Source organism: Dipodomys merriami, unplaced genomic scaffold (genome assembly GCF_024711535.1).
Source record: "Dipodomys merriami isolate MVZ:Mamm:240054 unplaced genomic scaffold, mDipMer1.0.p SCAF_151, whole genome shotgun sequence".
Classification (NCBI taxonomy): Eukaryota; Metazoa; Chordata; class Mammalia; order Rodentia; family Heteromyidae; genus Dipodomys; species Dipodomys merriami.
In genome coordinates, this window is record NW_027202838.1 from 1,964,909 (window position 1) to 1,983,079 (window position 18,171).

Sequence of the window (18,171 nt, forward strand, 5' to 3'; positions counted from 1 at the left end):
CGCCCTTCCATTGCTGTGTGACATTAGGACCGTGTCCTTTCTTCTCTGTTCGTTTTGTCTTGTCTGTCTTCCACCCAGCACGGAGGCACTGAGAAAATGCAGCAGTGTCCCACCTGGAGCTTATTGCTGGGTGCTCTCATCTCAACCTTCCCCAAGTCTTAGGAACAAAGCCAGGCCACCAGGAACTCCTACTGTCTATCTAGAGTTAGAGTGCTCTTCCCAACACTACACAGTGTGTTGTCTTCCACAGCCAGGGTCCCGTACAACTCCCTGATTCAGTGGCCCCAGACCATAGATTCCAACCCCATTGTAGACATGGGAAAACTGAGGCTTAGAGAGAAAAAGTGACAGACCTTTTCACAATGACAAGAAGCCCTGTTGTGGCCTGGGAAGGTGGCTCAGTGGTAGAGCGCTTGCCTTGCATGCATGAGGCCCTGGGTTCGAGTCCTCGGCACCACATAAGCAAAAAGAAAAAAGCCGGAAGTGGCGCTGTGGCTCAAGTGGTAGAGCGCTAGCCTTGAGCTGAAGAGCTGAGGGACAGTGCCCAGGCCCAGATTTCAGGCCCCAGGACCGGACCCTTCTCCCCCCCAAAAAAGAAGCCCTGTTGTTAATCCAAGGTGAAAGCCAGGAATCAAAACAGATCTGCAAGCCAGGCGCTCTTGGCTCACGTCTATAATCCCAGCTACTCAGGAAGATGAGATCTGAAGATTGTGGTTCGAAACCAGCCTGGGCAGGAAAGTCCATGAGACTCTTATCGCCAATAAACTACAAGAGAAAACAAAGAAACAAAAGCCAGAAGTGAAACTGTGGCTCAAGTGATAGAGCACTAGCCCTGAGTTCAAGCCCCAGGACTGGCAAGAAATCCCCCTGATCCTAGATCAGCTCTCTGACATAAATTGTGTGTGTGTGTGTGTGTGTGTGTGTGTGTGTGTGTGTGTGTGTGTGTGTGTGTGTGTGCATTCCTCTTCATCAAACCTCAGACCCTGTGAGCTGGTACAAATATGCCGCTACAAGGTGGAGAAAGCTTAGGAGAAGAAAGCTAGGAATTTCCCATCAAACCCCTGGGTTAGCAGAACCATTCTTTTTCTTTTTCTTTTCTTTTTTTTTGGGGGGGGAGAGCAGTCTTGGGGCACTGTCCCTGAGCTTTTTTTGCTCAAGACTTAATATTTTAGTACTTGAACCACAGTGCCACTTCCAGCTTTTTCTGTTTATGTGCGACTGAAGAATCGAACCCATGCTTCATGCATGCTAGGCAAGCACTCTACTACTGAGCCACATAGGTAATTTTATTCTTAGCCAGCTAAGCATTTCTTACTCTGATCTCTTTTTCTGTGTCTGGGTGCACGCATGCATACCAATACTAAAGCTTGAGCTCAGGGCCTGGGCTCCATCTCTTAACTTATTTTTTAATCACTCAAGGCTAGTTGTCTATCATTTGAACCATAGTTTTACTTCTAGCTTTGGGGTGGTTCATTGGAGATAAGAGTCTCAAGGACTTTCCTGCCTGGGCTGGCTTTGAACTGCCATCCTCAGATCTCAGCCTCCTGAATAGCTAAGATTACAGGTATGAGCCACCAGCACCTGGCTTTCTCGTTTTCAATTGTACAAAATATGTATATATCCTCTTCTTGGGAAAACTCTAATACTAATGCCTGAAATCCTCTATCCTTTTTGAAAATGACGTTCCAGTCTCTTCCAGACTCCCTTCTGTTTAGATATATTACATATTATATGCTATGTTGCATATTATATGTATTACATGTTAGGTGGTCTATATCTTATTCATTATCTGTTATCCTCAGAGCTCAGCCTCTTGGGTAGCTAGGATGACAGGTATAAGCCACCTGTATCTGGCTCTATATTTCCTTTTTGTGTGTGTGTCAGTACTGGATCTTGAACTCAAGTCAAAAAAAAATGGACGAAGAAGAAGGACAGTGAAAACTTTGGTTCAGGCACAGAATTTTAAAACATATTGATCCATGGTAATCAGACCAACAACCTTTCCAGCCTCAAAGTCCAATCCCTTCTCCCCCATTTGTAGGAGTCTTCCTTTAAGGTCTACATGGGAGGCTAGAGAGGAAGTCCCGCCTCCCACATGACCTAGCAATCTGTTCGACACTGGCTGCTTTCAAAGCAGACCCAATGGGCTCCTCAGAACCACTGTAGGCCAAGAGATTGCACCCAGCTCTGATTTTCTTGTGTTTGTGCATGTTTGTTCTGGGGCTTGAACTCACGGCCTGGGTGCTGTCCCTGAGCTTTTTCTTATTTTTTTTTCTCAAGGCTGGCCCTTTACTACATGAGCCACAACTCTACTTTGGGCTTTTGGGTAGTTCATTCGAGATAAGAATTTCATGGATTCTCCTGCCCTGGCCAGCTTCAAACTGCGATCCTCAAACCTTAGCCTCCTGAGTAGCAAGGATAACAGATTGTGATCCAGTCTTGATTTATCAGGGAAAGTTGGTTGGGGAAGAGAAACGGATTGAGCCACCTCTCCACACATTTGGTGGGCAGGGCTCCAAACGTGACCTGGATGGCCTTAATCCAACCACGCGAGACCTCAGCCGCGTCACACAGTGCATTCCTAGCAGATCTGTTGCCTGAAAGGAAGGGGGAAAAAATTACAATAGACATAAAATCATCTGATATTGACTTTTGAAATAGACCTGCTGCGTTTCTGTTATTGTTAGTGTCCTCTCTTCTGTTCTCTGCATCATAAATATATTTGTTTGTAGTAAACAACATAAGGAAAGATCCAAAATACACAGAAATCTTCTTCCCCAGAATATCTCGCTTCACAGTTGGATCATTCATCCTTCCAGATGATGTTGATAACATAACAGTAACAAGCAAGAGGTCTCTGGGCCTGGTTGCAGTCTCAAAGCTAGATGTGCAGGGTACCAGTGACTCAGGCCTATAATCTTAGCTACTCAGGAGGCTGAGATTTGAGGAGCATAATGGGAAGCCCAGCCAAGCAGGAAAGTCCTGTGAGACTCTTATCTCTAGTTAACTACCCCCCAAAAAAAGCCCGCTCATGTGATAGAGCACTAACTTTGAGCACAAAAAGCTCAGGGACAACTCCCAGGACCTGAGTTCGAATCATAGGACCAGCACCCCCAAAAAATACAAATACAAATAGAATAAAAGTGAATAGATGCTAACTCACAAAAAACTCAGAAGAGCCTTATAATACACATCTGACAACCAGGCTATTTTCTTTTTTCTTTTTTTTTTTTTTTTGTCGGTCATGGGGCTTGAACTCTGGGCCTGGGCACTGTCCCTCAGCTCTTTAGCTCAAGGCTAGCACTCTACCACTTGAGCTACAGCGCCACTTCTGGTTTTCTAGTGGTTTATTGGAGATAGGAGTCTCACGGTCTTTCCTGCCCAGGCTGGCTTTGAACCACGATTCTCAGATCTCAGCCTCCTGAGTAGCTAGATTACAGGCGTGAGCCACCGGCACCCGGCTAACCAGGCTATTTTCTCTTGAAAACATCAGGCTTTTCTAGGGCATTGGACTCTTAGCTAGCCAGCTGTAGGCCCACTGCAAAAGCCCCTTCACTGTACCTAAGCCAATGCAACCTTAAAATGGGTTTTCATTGTCTATGTGACCTGCTCTGTACTTATGGTGTTCCGCAATATCTTCCCAACATATAAATCTGGAAATCTTGCTCCCTTTCTTTCTGTAAAGAAAGGCACATGAACTAGCTCTGGGTTCTAGCTAGTCTTAGTCCACCTCCTTTCCCCCTCCCCAGCCTCTGTTGCTCCCTTGCTGTAATTCCACATTTCTGAACGTCCAGTTGTCCATCTGAAAACCAAGATAAATTACTCAAGAGGGAGAGATCGAGAGGATCACAGTTTGAGGCCAGTTCAGAAGCATAGAAGGGAGAGTTATAAGAGAACTCCATCGGAATCAGTAAGATGGGCTCTGTGGCATGCACCTGTAATGCCAGCTACTTGCAAGGTAGAGATAAGAAGATCAAGGACCAAGGGTGGGCCTTGGCAAAAAACAAACAAACAAGAAAAAAAAAAAACACAAGACCTTACTTGAAAAAAATTAAAAATGGACTGGAGCTGTGGCTTAAGTGGTAGAGCACTTGCCTAGCAAACATGAGACTCTGGGTTCAAATCCCAATACAGGGGGGAAAAATGGAGAATAATTGAGGTGCTGGTGGCTCATGCCTGTCATCCTAGCTACTCAGGAGGCTGAAATGTGAGGATCACAGTTCGAAGCCAGCCCAGGCAGGAAAGTCTGTGAGACTCTTCTCTCCAATGAACCACCAGAACCCCGGAAGTGGAGCTGTGGCTCAAAGTGGTTAGAGCGCTGGTTAACCTTAAGGAAAAAGAGCTCAGGACAGAGCCCAGGCCCTTAGTGCAAGCCCCACAACCATTAGAAAAGAAAAATGGAGCATACTTTTGCTAATAGGTAATAAAATCCACTTCAAATCTTTTCCTGGAAGAACACAAGCGTTTCCCGCAACGCAGTTCTCTCCTCCTATCCCAGCCATTCTATCCACATCTCAGTACTCTTTGCTGATGTTGCTTCCTCCGTGAAGTACTCCTGGATTGCCACAGACCCTCCTTGCATCTTTCTCCCCCACCCCTTGGGCATCAGGGCCTTACCTTCCAAAAAATCATCTTAGAAAGGTAGGCATTACCCTTAACAAAGTTTGCTCAAAGTAAGGGTACATACATTTCATGCTCCTTCTAGGTAGGTAGGTAGGTGTGTGTGTGTGTGTGTGTGTGTGTGTGTGTGTGTGTGTGTGTGTGTGTGTGTGTGTGTGTGTGTGTGTGTGTACCAGAACCCAGGCTTGAACTCTGGGCCTCTCACTCTCTCTTGGCTTTTTTGCTCAAGGCTGGTGCTCTACCACTTGAACCACCCCTTCACGTGTTTGCTGGTTTGATGGAGTCTCATGGGCTCTTCTGCCTTGGGCTGCCTCCAAACCACGATCCTCAAATCTCAGCCTCTTGAGTAGCCAGGATTACAGGTGTGTGCCACTGGACCCAGCTCCTTCTAGATGTCCTGCTGGACTGGCCTAATTAGCCTCTCCAAGGCTAAGAACTTACTGGATCTTATGATGCGTGTAGAAGGCAAATGCAAACACAGGGGCCAGCTCCCCCGGTGTTTCCTGGAGCTCAAACTTGTCTAATTTCCCCCCATGTAGTGCCACATCAGTGGGGCCTGTGTGTTAGACACAGCGTGTGTTGAGTCAAATCACCTTGTCCCCAGATGCCTGCTTCTGCTCCTTCTCTAACTTAGGTTTTGCAGAAACCTGAGCACTGAAGGATTCCAATCAAGCCACCCCAAAACCCGGCTGTGTCTCACCATGACCCCTTTTTTTGTTGCAAGCAATGAGTCACCGTGAGAGTAGCAATTCAAGATGGCGGCTGAGCCACTACCTGCAGCCTACCCGGGATGGTCTGGGCTCTGAGCCTCCCAAAATTAGCTGAGCCACCCTCACCACCACTACACACGCAGAGTCCCAGACCTGCAAGGGGGAAAAAGGAAGGGGTGCTTCCTCCATAGAATAAGGCAAACTTGGGCTGGGAAGGTGGCTCAGTGGTAGAGCACTTGCCTTGCATGCCTGAGGCCCTGGGTTCGATTCCTCAGCACCACATAAGCAAAAAGAAAAAGCCAGAAGTAGCACTGTGGCTCAAGTGGTAGAGCACTAGCCTTGAGCTGAAGAGCTGAGGGACAGCGCCCAGGCCCAGATTTCGGGCCCCACGACCGGACCCCCCCCCAAAAAAAAAGAATAAGGCAAACTTTCTAAAAATGATTTTATTTGGGAAGCACGCAGGAACTTGATTGGAGGTGGTTTTTATTCTCAATGTGACTGGAAACATGGACTAGAAAAGAACAATTATCTACAGGAGCCAGGATAAAGGGACTTAAAGGCATTCTTGAATAGGTTTTTGTCTTCCTAAATAATAACAATAAGAGTAACAACAATAACAATAATAATAATACTAAGGTGTGAAGGCTCAGGAAAAAGGCTGGAAATCTCAGTTTGAAGCCAGCCCAGGCAGGAAGGTCCATGAGACTTTTATCTCCAATAAACTACTCAGAAAAAGCTGGAAGTGGCACTGTGGCTCAACTGGGTGGTGGAGAGCTAGTCTTGAGAAAAAGAAGCTCAAGGATAGCACCCAGGCCCAGCGTTCAAGCCCAAAGACCAGGGAAAAAAACCACACACACACACACAAAAATCTGGACAGCTGATATTCTGTAGAGAAGATGTGGAAAATTAACTATGTAGATAGTAGACAGAGATGAGAGGGGGAAACTGGGAGAAAGCAAAGGAAGGTATGACATTGTCTTTAACAACAAAAAAAAAGAAATATACTCATTTCCTGACTTATGAAATGGTAACCCCTCAGTACCACACCTTAAGAATAACAATAAAGGGGCTGGGAAGGTGGCTCAGTGGTAGAGCGCTTGCCTTGCATGCCTGAGGCCCTGGGTTCAATTCCTCAACACCACATAAGCAAAAAGAAAAAAGCCGGAAGTGGTGCTGTGGCTCAAGTGGTAGAGCACTAGCCTTGAGCTGAAGAGCTGAGGGACAGCGCCCAGGCCCAGAGTTCAGGCCCCCCAGGACTGACAAAAATAAAACAAACAAAAGAATAACCACAAAATTATATTTATTAAAAAAACTGGCTAGCTGAGAGATCAGAATAAGGTATTTCTCTCCATCATCTCTGCTCAGTCATAACTGAAGCTCATTTGTGTGTGTGTGTGTGTGTGTGTGTGTGTGTGTGTGTGTGTGTGTGTGTGTGCCCAAAGTAAGTTTGGATAAGGTAAAGACTATAGTTATGGCCTCTGGTAGACTTGAAGCAGATCATGGAAAAGCCAGTGGCTGAAAACCCCTATCTTGGGAATCATATAGCAGCAATCTGGATATACCATTTCTAGCCCTATGCCTGGGAGGGCAGTTGCTTTTAAGATTCCAATGGCACCGTTTTCCCACCTGTGAAATGGGTATGTAATTACCCATCTCGGACAGATGGGTTTTAATGAGAGAAAGGTGCGTAAGGATTAATGATACTGCATAGGGTGCCTGGCAATGATCGAAAGCAGGAAAACCTTAAGGGAGATCGTTAAATTTAGTGACTTGCAGGCAAAGTGTGGGAAGAAGAAGAGGAGAAATGAGGATAGAAAGGGAGAAATGAGGCCGGAAATGAGGCCAGGTGCTATTGGCTCACACCTATAATCCTAGTTACTCAGGAGGCTGAGATCTGAGGATCACAGTTCAAAGCCAGCCCAGGCAGGAAAGTCCATGAGACTCTTATCACCAATAAGCCACAAGAAAATCAAAAGTGGCACTGTGACTCAAGTGGTAGAACGCTAGCCTTGAACTGAAGAGCTGAGGGACAGCGCCCAGGTCCAGAGTTCTGGTCCCACAACTGACCAAAAAACAAAAATAAGCTAAGAGACAGGACCCAGGCCTTGAGAGCAAGCTCTAGAACTGGCATAGATAAAAAAATAAATAAGGACATGGAATGACCCTGTCTAGAAGTAAAGGTAGTATATAAATTTGGAGACAATTTCACAGAACTCAGGACAATTAAGCCAGGCCGTAGAGAATGACTAATTCTCTGAATAATACAGGCACAGCAGAATGGCTTGGAAAAAGACAGCGGCAGATGACACTGGGTACAAGGACACTGAGTGGGCACTTTCCTGCACACAGCTACCCAGGCTTAGCCCAGCCCACCCATGCCCTGCTCTGTCCTGATGGACCTTCTAGCCATCGGAAGTCCAGAAGAGACTGATTTGCTCAACCTGCTAAATATATATGTATGTGTGTGTGTATGTATATATATACACATACATATGAAAACTAGAGATTATATAGCTATACATCCATATAGATATATATGTATACATAAGCTTAATATGTGATTTTGTTTATACATGATTTTATATATAAGCAATTATATCATCAATGATTACATACACATGTAGCTAAATGTATATAATTTGTATATGATCATAGGTATATATAATGTATGATTTCATATGTACATAATCAAAGATCTATACTCCATATAATATTATATATAATTATGTATAATATGTTGCATATATGATATATCATTATATATATATCAATGCCTACATATACATTATGTATATGTGATATATCATTATATCATTTGAGAGACAGAGAGATCAATGCCTACTTTATCAACTAGCAAGTATTCTGAGGATAGATTCACAGACAAACATGAGGAGCATGGTCCCTGGCTCACACAGTTTTTACTCCTAGATGGGGGATGAAACAAATAAACATTGAGCAGCTAGAAGTTCAAGTGCAGTAAACGAGCTGAAGCAAAAGATCTTCTCTGGGCATTTGCCCCTTACAGGGCTTATGTATTTAAGAACAAGTTATCTACCTTGGGCCCCCTAATGGCAGGGAGATGGGCAGGTGGCCGAGGCCTGGGCCTTTTGACAGGTGAGGAGACTACAACTCCAAAAGGAAGAGTCACTCCCCCAACACCCATCACATGGTCAGCGAGAGGCTAGCCAAGCGACCTCATTCCACGCAGAAAAGCCAAAAATACCCACGATGGATGACTACACGGGATGAGGCCGGGAGAAGTGAGCAACTGAGCAGTCTGTATGGTTGGATCCCACGTTTATGCTTTTATATACTTCAGTTTCTTAGGTGCAGCAGAGGTGAGAGGCTACAGAAATGGACCCAACATGGCTTATTAGCTCTTGACAATGAGACTCTGGAGGATTTTTACTTCTTGCATCAAATATTCCTAGGATGCTTAAACGTTTTCGTTTTTTTGTGGTTTTTTTTTTTGGGGGGGTGTCCTGTCGTGGGGCCTGAACTCTGGGCCTGGGCGCTGTCCCTCAGCTCTTCAGCTCAAGGCTAGTGCTCTACCACTTGAGCCACAGCGCCACTTCCAGCTTTTTTCTTTTTGCTTATGTGGTGCTGGGGAATCGAACCCAGGGCCTCAGGCATGCAAGGCAAGCTCTCTACCACTAAGCCACCTTCCCAGCTCCTGCTTAAATGTTTTCGAACAATACATACTATTTTTAAAAACCGAGAACTTTATATCTGGTTCTCAGTTTTTAATATACATTTATATAATATATATTTATATCTACATTTATTTATTATACTGTAGATTATATTTATATTTCTATCTAAATTTCTGTATTATATTATATATTAAATATTATATTTATATCTAAATATATATTGTATATGTGTGTATATGTAAATATACGTGCATATATACACACATATGTATGTGTATATGTATATGTATATGTAAATATACGTGCATATATACACATGTATGTATGTGTATATGTATATGTATATGTAAATATACGTGCATATATACACATGTATGTATGTGTGTATGTATATGTAAATATACGTGCATATATACACATACACATATACATATACATATACACATACATATATGTGTATATATGCACGTATATTTACATATACATACACACATATAATATATATATATTAGAAAGAGGATGGTGAGCCAGGCACCAACCTGAGGCTGATAGCATTAGGTGTGTTTGGTGGAAGTTTCTGGGCTTCTGGTTGTAGCTCTTCCCAGTGGAAGCATGGAATGTACTGGAAGTACAACGCCACTGGCAAATGGAAGGTCCCTATCACACATGTGGGCTTGTTGTTGTTCTTGTTGTTGTTGTTGTTGTCTTAGAAAAATGTAATGGGTGGGACATTTTCTCACCAGGAATGACTGACACCCTCCCCCTATGATAGACAATTTCATAAACTCTTCCTTGTCACCCAAAATGAGAGTTCAGGATGGAAAGTGTTCATGCCAGGCCTATGACTTTCAGAAGTTTCCAGGGAGCACAAAAACTAGAGGAAGAAAATGTTCTTTGGCTGGGAAGGTGGCTCAGTGGTAGAGCGCTTGCCTTGCATGCCTGAGGCCCTGGGTTCGATTCCTCAGCACCACATAAGCAAAAAGAAAAAAGCCGGAAGTGGCGCTGTGGCTCAAGTGGTAGAGCACTAGCCTTGAGCTGAAGAGCTGAGGGACAGCGCCCAGGCCCAGAGTTCAGGCCCCACGACCGGACCAAAAAAAAAAAAAGAAAATGTTCTTGTCCAAAGCCATGGTAGATGGCTCCCTAACCCAGACTCGAAGTATCTTATCTACCGCCAACATTGTCAGAAATTCAGTCAATGTCCAACTGGTAGTATGTAGAAAAAGAGAAGAGGTATGAGATAATTATTCCTGAGGCATCACGAAACTTTGTTTTACTAGGTACCAGATTTGGCAATTCATTGTAATATTGATAATGCTGAAGATTTAAAAAAGCCAATTTAGCCAGGCTCCGGTGGCTCATGCCTGTTAATCCTAGCTACTCAGGAGGCTGAGATCTGAGGATTGTGGTTCAAAGCCAGCCAGGGCAGGAAAGTTCATGAGACTCTTATCTCCAAGGAACCACCAAACAACCGGAAGTGATGTATGGCTCAAAGTGGTACAGTACTAGCTGTAAGTAAAAAAGTCCAGAGACATTGCCCAAACCCTGAGTTTAAGCCCCATGACCAATAAAAAAAAATTTTAATTAAGTTAGAAATAAAATTAAAAAGCAAATTAAAAATAAGATTGCTTTGAACACTGATGGTTTGTGCCTATAATCCTAGCCACTCAGAAGGCTGAGATCTAGAAGATCAAGGTTTAAAGCTAACCCAGGCAGAAAAGTCTGAGACTCCACATCTAATTAATCAGCAAAAATAAAGCTGAGCTGAAGGCATAGCTCAAGTGGTACAGCGCCAGCATGAGCAAAAAAGCCAAAGGAGAACTCCAAGCTCTGAGTTCAAATCAGTGCAAAAGTAAATAAATTAAGCTGGGCTCTGGTATTTCACGCCTGTAATCCTAGCTACTCAAGAGGCTGAGATCTGAGGATCGTGGTTCAAAGCCAGCCCAGTCAGGAAAGTCCGTGAGACTGTTATCTCTAATAAACTACTAAAACGAAAAGTTTAAAAGCTTATGTACGGTGCCCAGGCCCTGAGTTCAAGCCCCAGGATGGCACAAAAATAAATATAAATAAATATTTGGGGCACAGTGTCCAAACAACTTGGGTGTGGAAAATTCTGCACCCTGCCATCCCATCTCAGACACAATCATGTGTAGAAAATGGAAAATATCACAAGTGCTCATGACACTGAGTTAGTTGTGCCTAAAGTCTAACTTCAAACTGGAGAAGAGACGGCACATTTGAGCAGAAAATGGTTCTCCATTCAGCCGGCAGAGCACAGCTGAGATCCTATCACCCTTGTTTGCTTACCAACAAGTATCTATTTGAGCTGTGTTCAGAGTTCTTCATTACTTCTTTTTGTTAGAATGACAAACAAGACTCCCAAATTCCCTGCTCTGTGGACAAGAACCACTCTAAATAAAAATACTGCTGGGCCCCGGTGGCTCACGCCTGTAATCCTAGCTACTCAGGAGGCTGAGATCTGAGGATAGTGGTTCAAAGCCAGCCTGGGCAGGAAAGTCCGTGAGACTCTTATCTCCAGTAAACCACTTAGAAAACCAGAAGTGGCACTGTGGCTCAAGTGGTAGAACACTAGCCTTGAGTTGAAGAGCAGAGGGATAGCACCCAGGCCCAGAGTTCAAGCCCCATGACTGACAATAATAATAATAATAATAATAATAATAATAATAATAATACAGGCAGGTGCTGGTGGCTCACACCTATAATCCCAGCTATTCAGGAGGCTGGAGATTTGAGGATCATCATTTGAAGCCAGCCCAGGCAGTAAAGTCCCTGTGGGACTCTCATCTCCAATGAGCCGCCAAAAAGCTGGAATGGAGTTGTGACTCACATGGTAGAGCACTAGCTTTGAGTAGATAAAGCCTCATGGGAGAGCGAGGCTGTGAGTTCAGCAGCATTTGCACGCATGCACACACACACACACACACACACACACACACACACACACACACACACACACACACACACACACACACCAGCCATCAGTTGAGTCACAATCCTGGCTCATTCCTCAGCTGTGCATCTTGGAGCTACTGCTAAGGAATATTCAGGCTCTACTTGAATTCTTGCAATGCCTAGCAATGTTCTACCTGCTTTAAGACAGTCTCTTCCATCACGGGGGAGTTCTGGAGTTGAAAGGTTCCTTCCTCACATGTATCAGAGTCAGAGTCTTCAACATCCCCTGCCCTCGTTTTCCCTGGCCACTTGGAACAAGCCATCGGGCTATAGAATATACCCAGATTACCTGATTAGAAAGATCAGGTTTCATTCTTTTCCTGCGGCTTCTCTGCCATGAACTTCTCATTCATGTTGTTTTCACCATGTGGTTAACTTGGGTGGCCATAGTTACACCACCAGAAGACAAATTTGTATCTCCTGGAACTCCTTGGAGAAGCAAATGTGTGTGTTATTTGCAAAAGATGGAGCTCGGCGCCTTGAAAAGAAGAAAATAAATTAAAATAAAAATAGAAACCTGAGCCAGGCGCTGGTGGCTCATGCCTGTCATCCTAGCTACTCAGAAGGCTGAGATCTGTTCAAGGCCAACCTGGGCAGGAAAGTCCAGGGGACTCTTATCCCCAATAAACCACTAGAAAATCGGAAGTGGCACTGTGGCTCAAAGTGGTAGAGCGCTGGCCTTGAGCTGAAGAGCCGAGGGACAGCGCCCAGGCCCAGAGTTCAAGCCCCACAACTGACAAAAACAACAACAACAAAGCAAAAAAACAAAAAGAATGCTGAAGACCACAATTTTATGAAATTGGGTCATTCTTTCCCTCCGACAAGCCAGCAAATCAGAGTTGGCTTCTGTCTATGTCTGCAATAAGCTTAGTAGCCTCGCAGTCCTTAATTATTCCTTGTAGGTCAATATCAAGTTTGTTTACCAGCCCAGTTGCTCTTCTGGATCCATTCCAGGTACTAATGTCCCTTTTTAAAATGCAAGACCTACAACTGCATAGAATAAATTAGCTGAGATTTGAAGTACAGCACACTGCAAGTAGTTTCTGCCAGCCCTGCCAGGCTTTAGCTTGTATTATTGTTTTAGGGTCTTCAGAATCATCAAGTTTAATCTAGGCTGAATTAAAATTTCAGCGAGTAATAGCTGAGGCTTACAAGTAAGATGCTTGCATTTGTATCTTTATAATAAGGGCTATTGTAGTGTGTAAAGGTTTCTATGGTCCTAGCAGAATACTTGGCATTTAAAATGTATTTATTTACGGCATCTCAGCAATCCTGGGAAGTAATACCAATAGCACACTTGTTTTATTGATAAGGAAACGGATGCACAAGAGTTAAATAGCCAGGTGCCAGTGGCTCATGCCTGTAATTCTAACTACTTAGGAGGCTGAGATCTGAGGCTTGTGGTTCAAAGCTACCCCAGGCAGAAAAGTCTGTGAGAATCTTATCACCCATTAACCAGCACAAAGTCAGAAGTGGAGCTGTGGCAGTCTTGAGCAAAAAAGTAAATAAATAAACAAGCCAAAGCAAAAGGTCCTGAGTTCAAGCCCCAGTACACACACACACACACACACACACACACACACACACACACACACACACACACACACACACACACACACACACACACACAAAGTTAAGTGACTTTCCCAAGGTCACACAGCTAATAATTGTTGGCATCAACACTGAGTTCATCATGGTATCCTACCTCTTCTCCTAACCCAAAGTATTTAGGAGACCTAAGTACTTCCAAGGAAGGAAATGACCTCAGGCAGAACATTTGTTTGTTTTGTCAGTCATGGGGCTTGAACTCAGGGCCTGGGCATTGTCCCTGAGCTCATTTGCTCAAGGCTAGCACGCTACCACTTTGAGCCACAACTCCACTTCTGGCTTTTGAGTGGTTAATTGGAGACTGGAGTCTCAAGGGGAATTTTCTGCCTAGGGTGGCTTCACGAATCACGATCCTCAGATCTCAGCCTGCTGAGTGGCTAAGATTCCAGGTGTTCGCTACCGGGCACTTCATGTGGTCAGATCATCTCAATCCTATGGATCAAAAGGCCAACGCAATGCCATTAATTTACTGCTCAACAGGTAAATTACTAACGGCCTGGCAGAAGGATCACCTGGTGCTAGTGGTAGTTCAGGTGAAAGAGTGAATGTCCTCCCAGAGTCCACTGTAAGTCTCTAGAAGTTTTGATCTTCCTCCTCCATCACAGAGCCTTGACCAGCTAACATTCTTGAGTTAAATTATTAAAGTTATATGGAGCATTTGCGTGCACTAGCACCACTGTAAATTAACTGTGGGGAGGGGGGTACATGCACACACACCAGTACTAGAGCCTGAACTTAGGGCCTGGGTGCTGTCCCTAAGCTTTTTTTCTCAAGGCTGGTACTCTACCACTTGAGCCAGGCTCACAGGCTCCACTTCTGGCATTTCAATTGTTAATTGGAGATAAAAGTTCCACAGACTTATCTGCCCAGGCTGGCATCGAACCGCAATCCGCAGATCAAATAGCTAGGGTGACAGGCATGAGCCACCAGCTTTTTTGCCTGGCTCCTATGAATATCTTTTTATTTGTCAGTCATGACGCCTGAACTCTTGAGCTCTTCAGCTCAAGACTAGTGCTCTACCACTTGAGCCACAGCGCCACTTCTAGTTTTCTGGTGGTTTATGGGAGATAAGAGTCTCATGGACTTTCCTGCCTGGGCTGGCTTTGAACCAAGATCCTCAGATCTCAGCTTCCTGAGTAGCTAGGCTTATAGGCATGAGTCACCGGCACCTGGCACAAATATCTTTTTTTTTCTTGGTTGTGGAGGGCCTGAACTCTGGGCCTGGGCACTGTCCCTCAGCTCTTCAGCTCAAGGCTAGTGCTCTACCACTTAAGGCACAGCACCCTTCCAGGTTTTTCTGCTTATGTGGTGCTGAGGAATCGAGCCCAGGGCCTCATGCATGCAAGGCAAGCGCTCTACCACTGAGCCACCTTCCCAGCCCCACAAATATCTTTTTAATTGATGTTTAAGACAAGCAGGCTCTCAAACTACAGATCTTCTGTTCATCCTGTCCCCCTGAAGACTATGGAACGTGCTGAGTGAGACCAAGGAATTGCAGAGTTTAATTGCATAGCTGCAGCCTTGATCGTGCCTTGAAGAACCCAGGAGACGGCAGAAAGGACTCTTTAGCGCAGCGTATTAGAGCTTTGGCCATTGCTGTAGTTCTGTATTTACATACAAATACCCACTTCAGTGAAACCTTCCAATTCAGGGCTAGGCTTATTAAAGGCTGTTGCAAGTTTTAAGCCTAACTGCTCTTTCTACAAGTTAAGATCCTTTCTTCCTCAGAGACTAGGAAGGATTGGTTTCGTCTTTAAAATCATTGTGTGTGTGTGTGTGTGTGTGTGTGTGTGTGTGTGTGTGTGTGTGTGTGTGTGTGTGTGTGTGTGTGTGTGTGTGTGATTACTAGAGCTTGAACTCAGGGCCTAGGTGCTGTCCCTGAGCTTTTTGCACTCAAGGCTGGACATTCTACAGTTTGAGCCACCTCTGGCTGTTTTGCTAATGAATTGGAGATCAATTGCACAGAGTTCTGCTGCCCCGGGCTGAGTTGAAATGAGCCTTGGTAAAGCACTTTTGCATTAAACCACAGACGAATGGCAGCTGGTAAAGCAAGAAGTTGGTTGTTTTTGGTTTGTTTGTTTTTTTTTAAGTTGAGTAAATTAGGATAGAAAAGAGCAAAATAAAAGGCAAGCAGGCTTCTGAGAGATTTTGATAGAGATGATTTAATAGTCAAGAAAGCCCAATGGTTAGTTCATGCTTGTAATCCCAGCTACTCAGGAGGCTGAGATCTGAAGATCAAAGTTTGAAGCTAGCCTGGGAAGACAAATCCAACAGATTTTTGTCTCCAATTAACTAGAAGTGGAGGTGTGGCTCAAATGGTAGAGTGTCAGCCTTGAGTAAAAAAGCTAAACAAGAATGTAAGTCCTTGAGTTCAAGCCCCAGTACCAGCACCACACACACACACACACACACACACACACACACACACACACACACACACACACACACACACACACACACACACACACACACACACACACAGAGGAAGATCTTTGCTCAGTGTCTGAAAATGAATACATTGGCTTCTCCATCTGTAAAGTGGGGGCAACATTTGCCAACGTCATGGGATTGTTAAGGAGATGAAATATGGTAGCAGTAGAAAGCATCCAAGTCATACAGAAGACTTAGCTAACAGTAGCCATTACCGTCATTACCTTACATTATGTCTTCACCTGTTCTGAGACCATTATTATTTCCCCTCCATATTTATACTTCCTTCCCTCTGCAGCCTCAAATAACCAACTCCTGTTGGAGCAATGTAGTCTTCTGCATTTCCCCCCCCTAAAATTCCTTGTCCAGAAACCCCCAGCTCCATTCCCTGCAAAAAAAAAAAAAAAGCATTTCTCTAGTGAGATTTATCTGATTCAAAAGAAAGCTGCATGGAAGGTAATGAGACCCATTTGTTTTCATACCCGACCTGTGCAGTGCATACTAACGATGATTCTAGTGCATGAGGAAACTTCTGGATGAGCACAGGCCACCATTGTCCATGTGCACTTTGTGTGTGTGTGAGTGTGTGTGTGTACACACGCATGTCTGCCTGTGTGCTGGTCCAGGGGCTTGAACTCAGGGTTTCACACATTTACTAGGTTTTTCCTCTCAAGACTGGTGCTCTACCACTTGAGTCATACCTCCATCTACCAGCTTTTTGGTGGTTCATTGGAGAAAAGAGTCTCATGGACTTTTCCTGCCTGGGCTGTCTTCAAACTAGGATCTTCAGATCTCAGCCTCCTGAGGATTACAGGCATGAGATGCATGGAAGTCTGCAGGTCTTTCACAATTGGACCAGAATACAGAATGCCACCAAAGGGCAGAGACGTGGGAACATTTTCCCCCAAGTGACACATACTGAGCAGGACGGCCCAGTAAGATGGATGGGATAGAAATATGACTAGCTATGTGAGGGGATAAGAATAGGTGAACTGGGGCTGGGAAGGTGGCTCAGTGGTACAGCGCTTGCCTTGCATGCCTGAGGCCCTGGGTTCGATTCCTCAGCACCACATAAGCAAAAAGCAAAAAGCCGGAAGTGGCGCTGTGGCTCAAGTGGTAGAGCGCTAGCCTTGAGCTGAAGAGCTGAGGGACAGTGCTCAGGCCCAGAGTTCAGGCCCCACGACCGGACCCAAAAAAAAAAAAAAAAAAGAATAGGTGAACTATTCACAGATGCCAGGCTTGAACAAGGCCAATTTCCCAAGTCATTCTGTGGGAAGTTCCCTGAATGGTCCAGAAACCAAAAAAGAGAGTGTGGCTAGGTTCTTGTGTCTCATGCCTGTAAACCCCAGCTACTCAGAAGGCTGAGATCACCTCAGACCCAGGTTCAAAGTCAGCCCAGGCAGAAAAGTCCATGAGATTCTCATCTCCAATGAACTAGCAAAAAAAACATAGGCATGGAGCTATGGTTCAAGTGGTAGAGCACTAAGCATGAGCAACAAAGCTCAAAGACAGCACCCAGGCTGTGAGTTCAAGCCCCAGGACTGGTAAAATAAAAAAAGAAAAGAATAGAACAGAGAGAGAGAGAGAGAGAGAGAGAGAGAGAGAGAGAGAGAGAGATAGGACAGACTGGCATCTCCCTCTAATTACCAGCCCTGGAATTTTCCAGAAAACTTTAACTATTTTTTATGGAGGTTTACTAAGGGTTCCTGGGCCACTATTTAAGGGTTGTTTTTTACTTGGTTTTAGTTTAGCCAAAACAGAACACTGAAGCCAAATCCTACACAGCTAAACAAATCTCCCTCTGGAATAGCAGGTATATATTTTCCATTTAACAAACTGCTATTGAGCCTTGACCATACCCGGAGTTCCATGCTTCTGTGCTTACTAATAGCCTGGAAAGAAGCTTGTGAAAATTATGCTTTCAAAGTCATGTCTATACGTGACCTTGACTGCCCTGATTCTGAGCAAAAGCAAGAGGACAGAGCTATAATTTGGCCTTGAATCGGAAAAGAACAAGGATTTCCATGAGTCTAGCCTTGACACATGGGCATAGGGGTCGGGAGGAAGGAACTAAGAAGAAACAAAGAAAAGAAAACATTGGCATAATTAAACCAGCTCAGTGTGGAATGCTGGAGCTGGACTTATCAAGGCATAGAGGAGACATGATGCTTCCAGTGTTT

The 18,171-nt window shown here is 44.5% G+C and overlaps 1 protein-coding gene across 1 annotated transcript in view; it reads left to right on the forward strand.

Moving 5' to 3' along the window:
- Positions 1-1,458: 1,458 nt before the first annotated feature.
- Positions 1,459-18,171, forward strand: part of Glra1 (glycine receptor alpha 1) — a 62,217-nt gene continuing 45,504 nt past the window's right edge. The window contains exons 1-3 of the mRNA XM_070022624.1: positions 1,459-1,465; positions 14,119-14,130; positions 16,824-16,830. The gene's annotated coding sequence lies outside the window, so the exon portion shown is untranslated. The remainder of the gene's footprint in view (positions 1,466-14,118; positions 14,131-16,823; positions 16,831-18,171) is intronic.